At 38.3% G+C, this 13023-nt stretch overlaps 1 pseudogene; it reads right to left on the bottom strand.

The window, feature by feature from the left end:
- Positions 1–11656: 11656 nt before the first annotated feature.
- On the bottom strand, positions 11657–12504 carry LOC106848339 (chloride intracellular channel protein 4 pseudogene; annotated as a pseudogene).
- Between the last annotated feature and the right edge of the window lie 519 nt (positions 12505–13023).

Here is a 13023-nt window from a genome sequence, read left to right on the forward strand (position 1 = left end):
ATTGCTAGTTTTTGTGTATTTGTAGTTTTATGCCAATTTATTTATTAACCTATGTTTAAAAGTGAATCCATTTTGTCTGAGATTGTCCCATCTGGCTTGATTTAAATTTTTAAGTCCAGGTGCTCAAAAGAGAGTAAATAGAGTCCCTGTCTCAGTATAAATTCCCTGGAGATGGCATCTGTCTGTCTCAGTGTGATCATCACTCACCCCCTTTTCCCATTTGGAGTCCAACTCAACTGAGAACTAGGAACAAAAGTAAGAGAGTGATTAAGATATCCATTTTATTTCTGGTAAAGTTAAGTTGTAGGATGTGGATTGGTTCTACTGCTGGAGTGGGGACATTATGATATCTTCCCTTGAAGTGGACTGACACTCACACTCACTTACAGAACTAACTAGGGGTTAGGTAGGTTGGTAAAGCCTTCCAGATAAGGTGACAGAGTAGGAAGATAAGGAAAGCACATAGCAGGCAGGCCAGATTGAAGCAGAGAGCCAAGAGCATGGGTCCATTAAGAGCTGTGGCCTCTGTCAATTCCACTCTAGAGGCCAATGGTTGTCAGCCTCCCCTCAGTACTACTGACTCCTTATTCTGTAGGGAGAAGCAAATGGTCGAGGAGATTGCTTCCATACTGTTCTCTCTTGGAAGTGAACGTGAAAACACAGGAGTAAAGAAATAGCTTCCTTGGGGCAGGCCTGTGGCCGAGTGGTTAAGTTCACGTGCTCCACTTCAGGGGTCCAGGCTTTCACCGGTTTGGATCCTGGGCATGGAGCTAGCACCGCTTATCAGGCCATGCTGGGGCAGCATCCTGCATAGCACAACTAGGAGGACTTGCAACTAGAATACACAACTATGTACTGGGGGAGCTTCAGAAAGGAAGAAGAAGAAGAAGAAGAAGAAGGAAGAAGGAGAAGGAGAAGAAGAGAAGAAGAAGAAAGAAGGAGAAGAAGGAGAAGGAGGAGAAGAACAAGGAGAAGGAGAAGGAGAAAAAGAAGAAGAAAAGATTGGCAGCAGATATTAGCTCAGGTGTCAATCATTAAAAAGAAAGAAAGAAAGAAAGAACTTCTTCAAAATCACTAGCTCCACTGGTTCAGCCTGCTCAAGGGGAGTTGTGGAAGCAGGAAGGCCTGTCAGAACTAGAACTTTCTAGGAGGATAGGGCATAGGTACATGAGCACTCTACAAGGTGTCCACTACACCAACCATTGTCTTTTTTTCCCGTCAGTCATGCTATGAATTTATTGATTTCATTAGTCTTTTCAAAACACTAAGTTTTAGCTTTCTTATTAGTTTTCTCTATAGTTTATCTACTTTCTATTTAATTGATTTCTGTTTTTTTATTCATTTCCCCTCATTTTCTTGGGTTGGATTTGCTAATTATTTTCTAGCTTCTTAAAAAGAAACAGATAATTGATTTTAAACTTTTCTTTTTTTCTAATATAAACGTTTAAAGCTATACATTTCCCTCTAAGCACTGCTTCAGCTACGTCTCACTAAATTTGGTATGTTGTATTTTTATTATTATTCTGTTTGAAATATTACATGTTACTTGTTATTTTCTCTCTAAACCATAAACTTTTAAGAAGTATATTGTTTAATTTCCAAATATTTAGGGCTTTTCTAGATAGTTTGTTATTATTGATTTCTAAACAAGATAGTGATTTTTTTTCTGCAGTAGTTAGGTGTAATATTCTATATATGTCAGTTATGTGAAGATTATTAGAGTCATTCAGATGTTCTATACACTTACTGATTTTATTTTTGGTCTAGAAGCTCTATCAACAAACTTGACTTGAATTATATTTTTTATTTTTCCAAGCTCTTTTTCGATTATTCACTTTTATACTCCATGATAGAAATTTACTAAAAGTATATAAATTAATTTATCGGATTTCACAGGCAACTATAAATGATAAATTGTGCTTATTAAAGTTCACTGAATATACAAAGGAGATAGATAAACCAACTTAGTTACTTATTAACTAATTCATAAAGTGACCATTAAGTATTTAATGTTTTAACATTATAAAACCCTAATTATCTTCTAAATGTCATTATTTCCAAATGATGGTAGCTCAAGTCTTTATAACGTTTACGAAATTTCACTTTCTCATTTTGTCAATCTGTGTTCCCAAGTGGACATATTCAATTACTATTAAGGAATAACAGAACACAGATCAGTCTCCAGCTTCTGTTTTTCATCCCAAATATTGATTCTCCTTCAATAAAAAATATTGATAACCTTTACTTTGGTTATTGCTCTTTGCTTACTGATACATCTGAAGATTAGACTGACATCTAAGGGTAGCAGAGCCCTGTATGGTTGAGATTTTTAGAACACTAAAGATAAGACCAAAAAATCAGTACATTTTCACTGAGTTCAGGTTTGCCTGTATGTCTGTAAGGACTCATTTTTTCCACAGAATGCCCATGAGGCTTTTCTTTCATTCATTCAACTAACATCAATTGAGAATCTAAACAGTGTCAGGCACTAGAGTGGAGCTCATTCATGGCTATCAGCTCAAAGGTCAGAGCGGCCTCCTCACTCTTCTGCTCATTGAAATGAGCCTCCCTTCCTCATGAGGAGGGTCTGGAAGCTCTCCTGAGGAAATATCAATCTGAGACCTGCACATTATACAGGTGATGAACAGGAAAAAGAGTATTCCAGGTAGAGAGGAGACAGCAGAGGTAGAAAAGAGCTTGGTGTGTTCAAGAAACTGAAAGAAGGGTGGTATAATGAGAGTATAGTGAGTGATGGAGAGAAGGTCACAAAGTGAGATGCAGACAGAGGCAGGATCCAAAACAGCAGGGTATGATAAAGCATTTGTGGATGATGCATTCTCTTATCCCATGATATTCTTCTTAGGTGTTGGTTTGGACACTTATTTTCTATTGCTGAAAGAAAGACAAAAACATAATTAGGGAAGAGAATAAGAAAGATACATCTGTACATATACAAGAGAGAATATACAGCTTGAGCCTGAAACGTGGGGGTATGGAGAAAAAGTGAACCAGAAAATGAGAACCATAACTCTGCCATGCCATCATAGAGAAAGAGCAACTGTTAAGACATGGCAAATAGTCAATTCAATAACTCAGTTCAACATATATTTAAAACTTCTTCTAGGCAGGTCTTTGTGTTAGACTCTGTGAGATCCCAAGAAGAGTGACCACAGCCCTGGGCTCTGGTAGAAATTGGGGAAGGGTACATATAGTAGGAGAGGTCTAGTGGGGGATGAATGAGAGAGATAATTAAGAGAGGAAACTCATCAGAATCTAGCATTGTTGATTGGACTGCAGCCAGTAAAATATCAAAGTCTGGAAGAAGTATTCTTGGTGGGGATCAGGGAGGTGTGTATATGTGTGGGTTTATATTCTGAAGACAGGAGGAGTAGAGCAGAGATGATAGAGTTTTAAAAGTTGAGATTGTCTACACTTTCCTTATCCCCTTGCCCCCTATCTTAGTGGTTCTCATCTTTGTCTTTCCATTAGAATCACCGAGGGAGGTTAAAAAAAATACCAAACAGAAGACTCAACTCCATTGCCAGAGCACTTAGAGCAGAGTCTGCAGTAGTGGGATTGGATAGGAGCATATTTAAATATTTCCCCTGAATATTTTAAATTGCAGCCAGAGTTGAGAACAGAGGGCCTAGCCTCTACTTTGGAAGAAAGTCTAAAGTGATAGAAGACTAAATACTTGAATTACTTTTCTGGATATTCTTATTTTTTCCGGAATGTCAATAAATGGTCTCAAATATACATTGATATCATCATCTAAATCATTGCCTCACAGATTAAAGTATTGTTAATTTTGATGTACTAATGTGTTAACTTGCCCAAAGGAAATATGTAAAAACTAGAAAAATTTTATTTAGAGATTTTTGAGTTAATGAATGTAATCTGAAGGTTGTCTAGGCCTTAGATCTTGTAATAACAAAGTAATAATAAAGTAAGTTTTCACTGATACTCTTACCTCTCAAATATACTAGCCAAGCCTAGTACAGAACCTCAGCTCTCTCATGGTCCACACTTCCTTAACCTCGCCAGCATTCCTTGGGATTCTCTGGAGGTGTGTCTTATACATCATGTTAACCACTCTCACTGTCTACTTGTGACCTATTTGTGTCTATTTGTGACCATTTGTGACTTTATTGCTCCTCCAGGGCCTGGTCAACTCTCATTTCTACTTGGCCAACTGGCATGCTGATGCAAACTGGAGCAGTTTGCCTGGGCTTAATTCTGCCCAGGTCTCTGAGACTCCTCCTTCTCCTTGGACATCTGTTCTCATTGCTCTCATCACACTGATCCAGGCACCTCACTCCCAACCAATTTATTCTGCTGCATCCTCACCCTCCAGGGCTGGTGAAACTGTCTCTGTTCACATAGTGCAGCTGTTCATAGCTGCTGTTTCTGCTCCGCTACTTCTTCTACATCCTGCATCATCATCACCACTATCTGGAACTCTGCTCTGTCCAATGACGACAATAGCCACCACTGCCTCTAAACCACTCCTGAGGTTCTCCCAGGTTACTTTTGAATCATTATACTCACTTACATATCATCACTAGGTCCATGATGTTTTGCTGTGTTACCTCACAAAATTACACACTTCCAAGACTTTCCTTTCCCTGCTGAAATAAAAGCTCTTTTCTTTTACCCCTATATGGCTCTACTGAAGAGACCCAGAGTGACTTTCTTGGGCCTCTGGTATTACTGCTCTTGTAGCTTTATTCCCACTTTGATATTGGATGCATAGGGGCTGAGGTGCATCAAGTAACAGCTACTAGGCTTGTCTGGAACCACTGAACCCCTCTGATCATTCACTTTGTCTCCAAGATTGTCTCATGAGGTCACACACATTTCCCATGGGGAGATCTCTCTCAGGGGCTCACTAACTACTTCTCATTTTGTTCATTTCCTGTCTGCAAAGTCATCATCTACACAAGAACAAGCTGAATCCTCTCTGTAGACGCAGGTTGAGGATGGTGTATAGAGGCTGCTGGCACACACCTAAGTCAATGCTTCCTTCCAACCCTACCTTGGAGCCATTACCCCCTGGAGAAGGTCCTCAATACAACTAGATTAGCTGGTTTTGAATGATATTGCTTTATATATATTTTTAAAGCCACTGACCTGTTTTACAAATGATATTTTTTGGGATTTTATTTATTTTAGAGTATGATTAAATTTCAAAGTGGAAGGAGATCAACACCTTCATTTTATAGTTAAAGAAAAAACAACAAAGCACATGGATGTAAAGTTTTTAGTTCAACTAATTATTGCTTGAGCATATGTAATAGTTTTGTGTTGGGCACTGAGAAATTCAATGGTAAATATAAAATGGTTTTGATCCTGAAGGAATGCACAGTCTAGCACAGGAGAGATAACTACCAGTAACACAATGTGAAATGCACTACACACAGTAGCATAAACGAGGGAGTGATTAATTTTGTCAAGGGTTGGAGGAGGTCATGGAAATGTTGGAAGAAGAAGTAATACTTTAATTGAGACTTGATTAATCAGGGGCAATGTAGAGGAAAGGAGGGTTCGTTACAGGCAGAAGGAGTCTCTTGAGAAAAGTGTGGTTGTGGGAAGAAATATGGTATTTTGGCCATCAGTGCAGTGGGGACATGAACCCCATGGCTATCATTGCAAGGTCAAAAGTGTTCTGTGTCACAGGAGAGATGTAGGTAAAGGGCTACAGGAAACATAAAATCAACTCATGTCAATTCCTCTTCAGAACATGTTTGACTATGAATAAATTTAAAAAGAGTTTTTTTTTTTTTCTACAGCACAGAAATGCATGTGTGATGTGAGGTCATTTACAATATTATATCACTGCTCTATAGTTACTATATGTATAAAGAGGAGCCTCTGTCAATTTTGGAACAATTTTTAGAATAAGTAAATAAATAAATAATCGATAAATATGTGTGTACCCTTGGGACTTATCTACAATCTAAGAAGCCTCCATCTTTGGGTTACCACATTGCTGATAGTTGTACATAACAGAATTTTATTCAGTGGTTTCCTGTGATGGTTTTGACCTGCCAACATCCCTCTGTGACCTCCTGACATTGCCCTGACATCAGTTGTGCTATCTTTTCCAGTCCAGTCCATGCTTCTCATCTTTCCAAAATGGATCCTGTCAATTTCCTCTGAATTGACCTAATTTAATCAAATCACTTTAAGGACAAGGCCAGATTGGCAACTGCAAGTGGCATTAAATAGCCCTAAACCATCACTGTAATGAACTGGTGATGTGGGGCAGTAAGCACAAAGTTCTACTGACTTCTTACATACTTGCCAAAATGTAAGTTGGTACAATCCTGTCAAAGTGCATAGTAAGCTGTTGCAACCTCAAACTCCTTTGAAATAAACAGAGTCTGAAGAATAAATGAAATACAGGCTATACCTTCTACATTTCAGGAATGCTTGTGTGTGAGGCTATTTCAGTGGAAAGATTTCAACCAAATATAAATACAGATTTATATTTTCTAACATAATATTAGATTAAATAATTTTAAATTTGTAGTATTAAATAAATGTTGGTGTAGTATTAGATAATTCTTGGAAGAGTTGAGATACAAATAAGTGTATCAATAAGTAATTCCTTGAGTTTTATATACCAACAAAGTAAAAGAAGAATCAAAATTAAACTTTCTTTCTGGTGCTGACCTATCTCTGATGAAGAGTTATAAAATGCAAATTTGGAAAACATTTTTCTCATGTAAAAGCCAAAAAAAATTTAAAATCTATTTAGAGTAAGACTTTACAATATTATCAACATAAATGACCCCTATCTCTATTGAATTTAAGTAGCACTATTCAGTTATGAGTGATGGGGAAAAAATCTATGAACACAAAAAATAATTCTAACACAGCTAAAATATTTTATGTCCATTGTACGTAGTAACTCCCTCATTTTGAACTTGAAGAGCTACAAGTGAAGATGGTACTGGCTTGTTATGAGCTGGAAAGACAATGTGATTCCTCCATGATTCCTCCTCTCTTCTAAAAACAATACAACTATTGAAGTCAGGACATATTGGTGTGCTTGAATCTCATGGAAGCTGGAAGAGTCTCCCTTGGGGCTCTGGGGGCAGAACTGAGTCACCTCTTGGGGACAGGTGATGAGGCAGGAGACACAAAAACAGCAAGGTCATTAATTTGCAGATATTATTGGAATTACCTTGGATTAGTGTTACATATAAAATCAAGGGTTTGAAACAGGTTTAAATATATTTCAAATGAATGTTAACCTAAAAATAAAGAGCTGGAAATAAAGGCAAATAAGCATTTATTTGGGGTCAAAAAATTACAATTCAGGGTACACAGATTCATGTAGAAGCCCAAAGAGTGTCCCCCCTACAGGAAAGAAACTCAGCGGTTTTTTTGGAAAAAGTGGGGAAGATGATGTGAGTCATATTAAAGAAAAGTTCACTGGTGCTAGATGAAGTAAGGCTAGATTTGTACTTTATAGATTGGCTTGAGATTCAGTCCTCAGGCAAAAAGTCTAGATTTGTACTTTATTAATTGGTTAGCAATTCAGTCATTGGCAAAGTCTAATTTTATCACTCTTTACAAATAGGATATTCTTGTTCTTACAGATTTCTTGGAGTGTTGGCAGTTTGGTCCAGTTTGGAAGTAAAGAAAACAAAACATGCAAGTCAATTCCTCTGAAATGGCTGCTCTGGCTCTGTTTTAATATGGTTTTACTCATGTCATCTTTTACAGAAGTATAGAGGCTTCAAGTGTCACAAAAGTTACATAAACTAATTATATTTTCCTCAAAACTCTAAGGGAACGTACCAGTCATGTACTTTCTTGTCTGTGTATCTGTTTCTGCATATGTTTGGGTCCTATAACATTTTCTAGAAACTTTGTCCTACATCAAATCTTCGCTGAAATTCCCTTGCTCCCTTGGGGTGAAGCCCCCTCTGATGCCCTTCACCATATTGTGCTCCCAAGATTGGCCCTTAGCTATGAACATACTTGATTGCAGTATTATCAAATCTTATTAAAACTGTTGATTTTTATTGCCTGTCCCCTTACTGGACTGAGAACTCTTTGAAGTCACAGGCAGCATTTTTGATTCTTATGTCCCCAGCATCCAGTGCTGTACCTGGCTCTTCCTAGGAACTTGAATAGTTGTTAAATGAATTAAAAATAGAACAGAGAAAAGGTGTGACCCAAAGAAAAAATTAGAATTTAAAAAATATTTATAGAGGAGACACTAACAACAAGATCAGGAGAAAAGAAGAAAGAAATGAAAATACAAAGGAAGTGGAGTGAAATGTTGTTAGTGAAAACATTAGCAATTAGTAATTGCTAGTCTCAGTCTTCATTTACTTTTATAAATATAGAACAGTTATATCTAGCTATTATCAATAAACAAACATAAAAGGATTTCTTATCAAGGACATTTGGTACACTGAGTAAATATTAGTTCTGAGTTTTAATGTTATTTTGAATCCCTTACTCTCAAGAACAAGATTTTATTGTGTACTAATGTAAATAGAAACAATTGTTTCCATGACCACATCCTTTCATTCAGTTAAGGAATATTTATTGAGTGTCCACTATTTGATGGGCTAACTTCTAGAATAAAAAGTTGAAGGGGTTGACCTGGTGAGGCAGCGGTTAAGTGCACACATTCCACTTTGGTGGCCCAGGGATCGCTGGTTCGGATCCTGGGTGTGGACACAGCATTGCCTGGCAAACCATGCTGTGGCAGGGCATCCCACATATAAAGTAGAGGAAGATGGGCACAGATGTTAGCTCAGGGCCAGTCTTCCACAGCAAAAATAGGAGGATTGGCAGCAGATGTTAGCTTAGAGCTAATCTTCCTCAAAAAAAAAAAAAATAAGTTGAAGACCAGCCTAGAGTTGGTGTCCTTTTGAGGCATGTGTGCATCACATTTAAGCCTTTTGAGGGGGGCTAACTTCCTGTGTGAAAAGGGTGTTTTGTAGGGTTGAGGTTTCAAAGGTGAGTTAGCATATGAAAGAGAGAAAACATTACCATTTCAAAGCAATATACTTAAAACTTCCAAAAACACCCGATGAGAAACAGCACTTCTTATGCAAATCAGGTATAAAAAATTACCAAAAATGTATTACTGCCACAATTACAGGCTTTGGAGTAGTATTTAGAAAGTCCACTTAAAAAACACGTAGATACTTTTTCTTTTTTACACCAAGTTTATCCTCCTTTGTTACAGCATAAATAATTCCTGGTTTAGAACTTCAATTTAAAAAACAAACAAACATGCAGAGTGCTATTTCTCAATGTGGAAGTAGAAAAATTTAATTCAAGAATGCGTAATGATTGAAATTAGGCAAAACTGGTGACAAATAAAAATGGCAAGCAATAGCATATATTGGAGAATATGAGGAAGCCGTTTGGTGTAAACCTAATTCAGCCTGACCTTGTCTTTTCAAAAGGGCCTGACCGTGGCCGTTGAGCATGCATTGTATATCTGCTTTAGATATTCCCTATGGCAAGAACAAAGGCCCTTGAGATAAAGGAGCAACTTCCTTCCCCCTCCCAACATTGGCATTCCCTTAAGGATTAACCATCTTTCCTTAGGCTAGGATCTGATTGCTGCACTCACCTGTGACCACCCAGCTCCAGACAATAGGCTTGCCTCCTGCTACGCCCTCTGAGATAGCAGACCTACTAGCTGCTGTGTCCATCAAGTGCTGTGCTGACAGGGCAATCTTGTGACTATTGTGGGAGGGACATTTCAATCATACATGAAATGTCCTATTTGGCGGTATATAACCACTCTGTATACCTCACTTCTTTGGTGCCCTTTCTTCCTTTGGGAAGAAAGGCCCCGGGCCATGGTCCTCAGATTTCAGCTCAGAATAAACTCACCCAAATTTTCATTTATAGATTGGTTATGGATGATTTTCTTCGACACTGGTAAATACATATTCACCATAACAACTACAATTTAGCCCAAAAGGAGTGAGCAGTCCTTTACCCAATGTCTAATAGTAAATGTGGGTGGAATGGAAAAGCTGCTAATCTGGACATTTTATCTTGTTTTTAATATCAGATAGATCATGCATTCTTTAGGTTATCCACGTTAAATATGCTTTAGAAATAAAATTCTACATGACATTTTGATGAACCCACCCTACATTCCTCAGGTTAATTTCTATGTTGATTTTTTACATTATCAATCATTGTACTGCTATAGCTAAGTCAACTAAATATCATCTAAACTAAATAGTGCTGCTCAGAAGATCTACACACAGTAAGGTCTATACTTACCTAACAAGGACCTCATTTTCAAAACAAAGGAAGAAAGCAATAATGTTTCAAATGAATGGCACTGGGCAAAATACATATAAAAAACCACACATTTAGACAGAGAGTATCAAGTGCCCATTGGTTTCTTATATGGATGAAATACTTGAGGAAGATCTTGAGAATATCATCCCTCCCTGTAAAGTTTTAGCTTCTACATAATGTCAGATGTTATAATTGGTTTGAAGTATAAATGCTTTTAGTCAAAAGTGAAAATCCATGTACAAAGCAGAACAGTAAAATTTGTAGTAACTTTTTGTAGAAGGCTCTCTTCTGTGATGGTAACATCCTCTAGTACATATCCAGGATAGAGTAGATGGAAATTGATGAGGATTATTTTAGGCTGGTTACTTTTAAAAACTGCAGATGGGAAGGCGGCTCTGAGGAGTGGAATTTGCTTGCCCTTTGATGAGAGACATTTGCATTTGTGAAGGAAGTCTCCGTCTGTTTTCTGTTCGGGGTGTCTCCCTCTCTGCCCCAGGAGGAAGGGGGGGATGACCTTATCTCTAGAAACTCTTAATGGGGACAGCAAGGACTTAAGTCTTGTTTATTGTGCTTGTCTGGTAACCTCATGTAGCTGACTCCCCCCACCACCACCATCCTCTGGGAAGCATAGGACATCCTGACTTAATCCAGTCTGATTCTTATCTAAAGTTATAGGACCACCCAATAACCAGACCCCACCTGCACTGATACCATTTTAACAATATTTTTTACATATCCTTTCCTTTGTTTTGTAAAGAGATAACTCACATACCTATGCCTTAAATTTAGCCCTACCCTCAACCCATGTTTGCAGCGGCAGCGGCAGCGGCAGCTCTGACTGCCCATGGGTCCTGTCCCCATGCTATTCCACACTATTCTCTGAATAAAAGAGCACTACCACCAGACCTTGAGAGTCCAAGAAATCTTTCTTTCGACTCCTCAGCTCACTGACCCCGCATCAAAATGATGTTTTGATACAGTAGCAATTCTTTCTTATATTCTTACTAAATGTTATAAAAATTACAAGAATACATAAATATTCCTTGCACCATGCATTTTGCACCAGTTTCAGGCTGAGTGATCAGGTTATGATTATTATTTTAACAGTTAAACCTTTCACCTCAAAAGTTCTGCCATCTATACATAGTGAATGGACACAACAGTAAGGGCTCCAGAAAGATAACAAACTACTTCTAAAAGAAAAGTCTGTGATGGAGTGTCTCCAAGTTAAAGGAGAGGAGAATATGGAGCAGGGGATGTAGGCAGGGTAAAAGAGTTTTAAAATAAAACTGCTTAGGAGTGTATGTTTAAAGATAGCTACTTTACCTTTTTTATCCTTTATCCCAATATTGAATAATTACATTTTCATGCAAAATAAAATTTCTACTTTATAGGAAAAGTAGCAGCCTGTTAGGAAAAGCCTATTCTTAGGGGAAACTCTGAAAACATCTTTCATAAGTGCTGTTTTACTTGGTAAGTTTTTGGCTACATCACTATATGCTCTTTCAATTTCCTTATCACTGGGACAGGTATTGGTGAATTCATCCCTACTACAAGCGTTAGTTAAGTATCTCCAGATGCTGGTCATTCTTTTTGGAATATAAAAGTTACAATATGTTTTGGCCACTACGATGACAATGTGCAGTCTGAGCAGCAGGTTGCAAATAGCTAATGTCATTTCATTGACATCCTGAAATTTACATGTAGAAAACTTAATGTCCTCCATACTATTTCTATCAATTTCATCAGGGAGGGGAGAATTCAGATATTCATCCAGGTCCTGCAGTCTTTTCAAGAGACCCCATGCTTCATTAGCCTCTGGCCTAGAATTCGTGATATATGCAGAGAATTTGGCAAAGATGTCCATTCCAGCAGTATTTGATCTGTGTGTTTTGGTGAAAGTTTTAAGTAGTTGGGAGGGCACAAGATTTTTTCAAGAAACTCTTTAATTTATTCCATCTGTTTTGACTTTGTTGTTGAAGGTTATAAATGGCGGGTGAGTCCTGGGAGCTATGTTCAGCAGGTCTGCAGCCTTCCTTTTCAGGTTAATGGTTGTGACACTATATACAACACCTTAGAGCCAAATAATCATGAAGAGCCTGTGGGAAAGAGGCAGTTTCCTATGCTTTTACCATCACTGCCAGCCTTGACAAAGAGCTCGATTACGGGCTCTTTGTCCTCCTCCCTAAACCAGTTCAGCAGCATGGCCAGCTCAGCTGGGCTCCGCAGACCATGGCGGGGGCTGCTTCTGCTCTAAGGCTGCTCTGGCCACGGTTCCTTCCAAGCTGCACTTCCCTGGAGAGTATAGCATCCAGCTTCCTCAGCCTCTGCTCCTCAGCACCACCTCACACCCAACACATGGCTCCATTCTAAATGTCTATATCCTCACACAAATGGTGGCAATAGCAGTATCCGTCCTCCTAAGGTGGTCAACAGATTTAGTCAACATATGTAAAAAGTTTAGCATAGTTCTTTCCTGTTAGTTAAGGAACGGTTATCTCCACGGTATGAAACAATCATCTGGAATGGTCAATGCAAAGGCCCTGAGGAAGGTGCTTGCTTCAGATGTTCAAGTCAGAAAGAGGAAGCCAATATTGTAAGATAAATTAGCAAGAGGGAGAGTTATGAGGCATGGTATCAGATAATGTCAAGGAATGAAGTGGCCTCTGCTACTGCCGAAACTTCAAGACATAGACAGTCCTTCACCCACACTATGTACCTATT

The sequence above is a fragment of the Equus asinus genome, chromosome 12 (genome assembly GCF_041296235.1).
Source record: "Equus asinus isolate D_3611 breed Donkey chromosome 12, EquAss-T2T_v2, whole genome shotgun sequence".
Taxonomy (NCBI): Eukaryota; Metazoa; Chordata; class Mammalia; order Perissodactyla; family Equidae; genus Equus; species Equus asinus.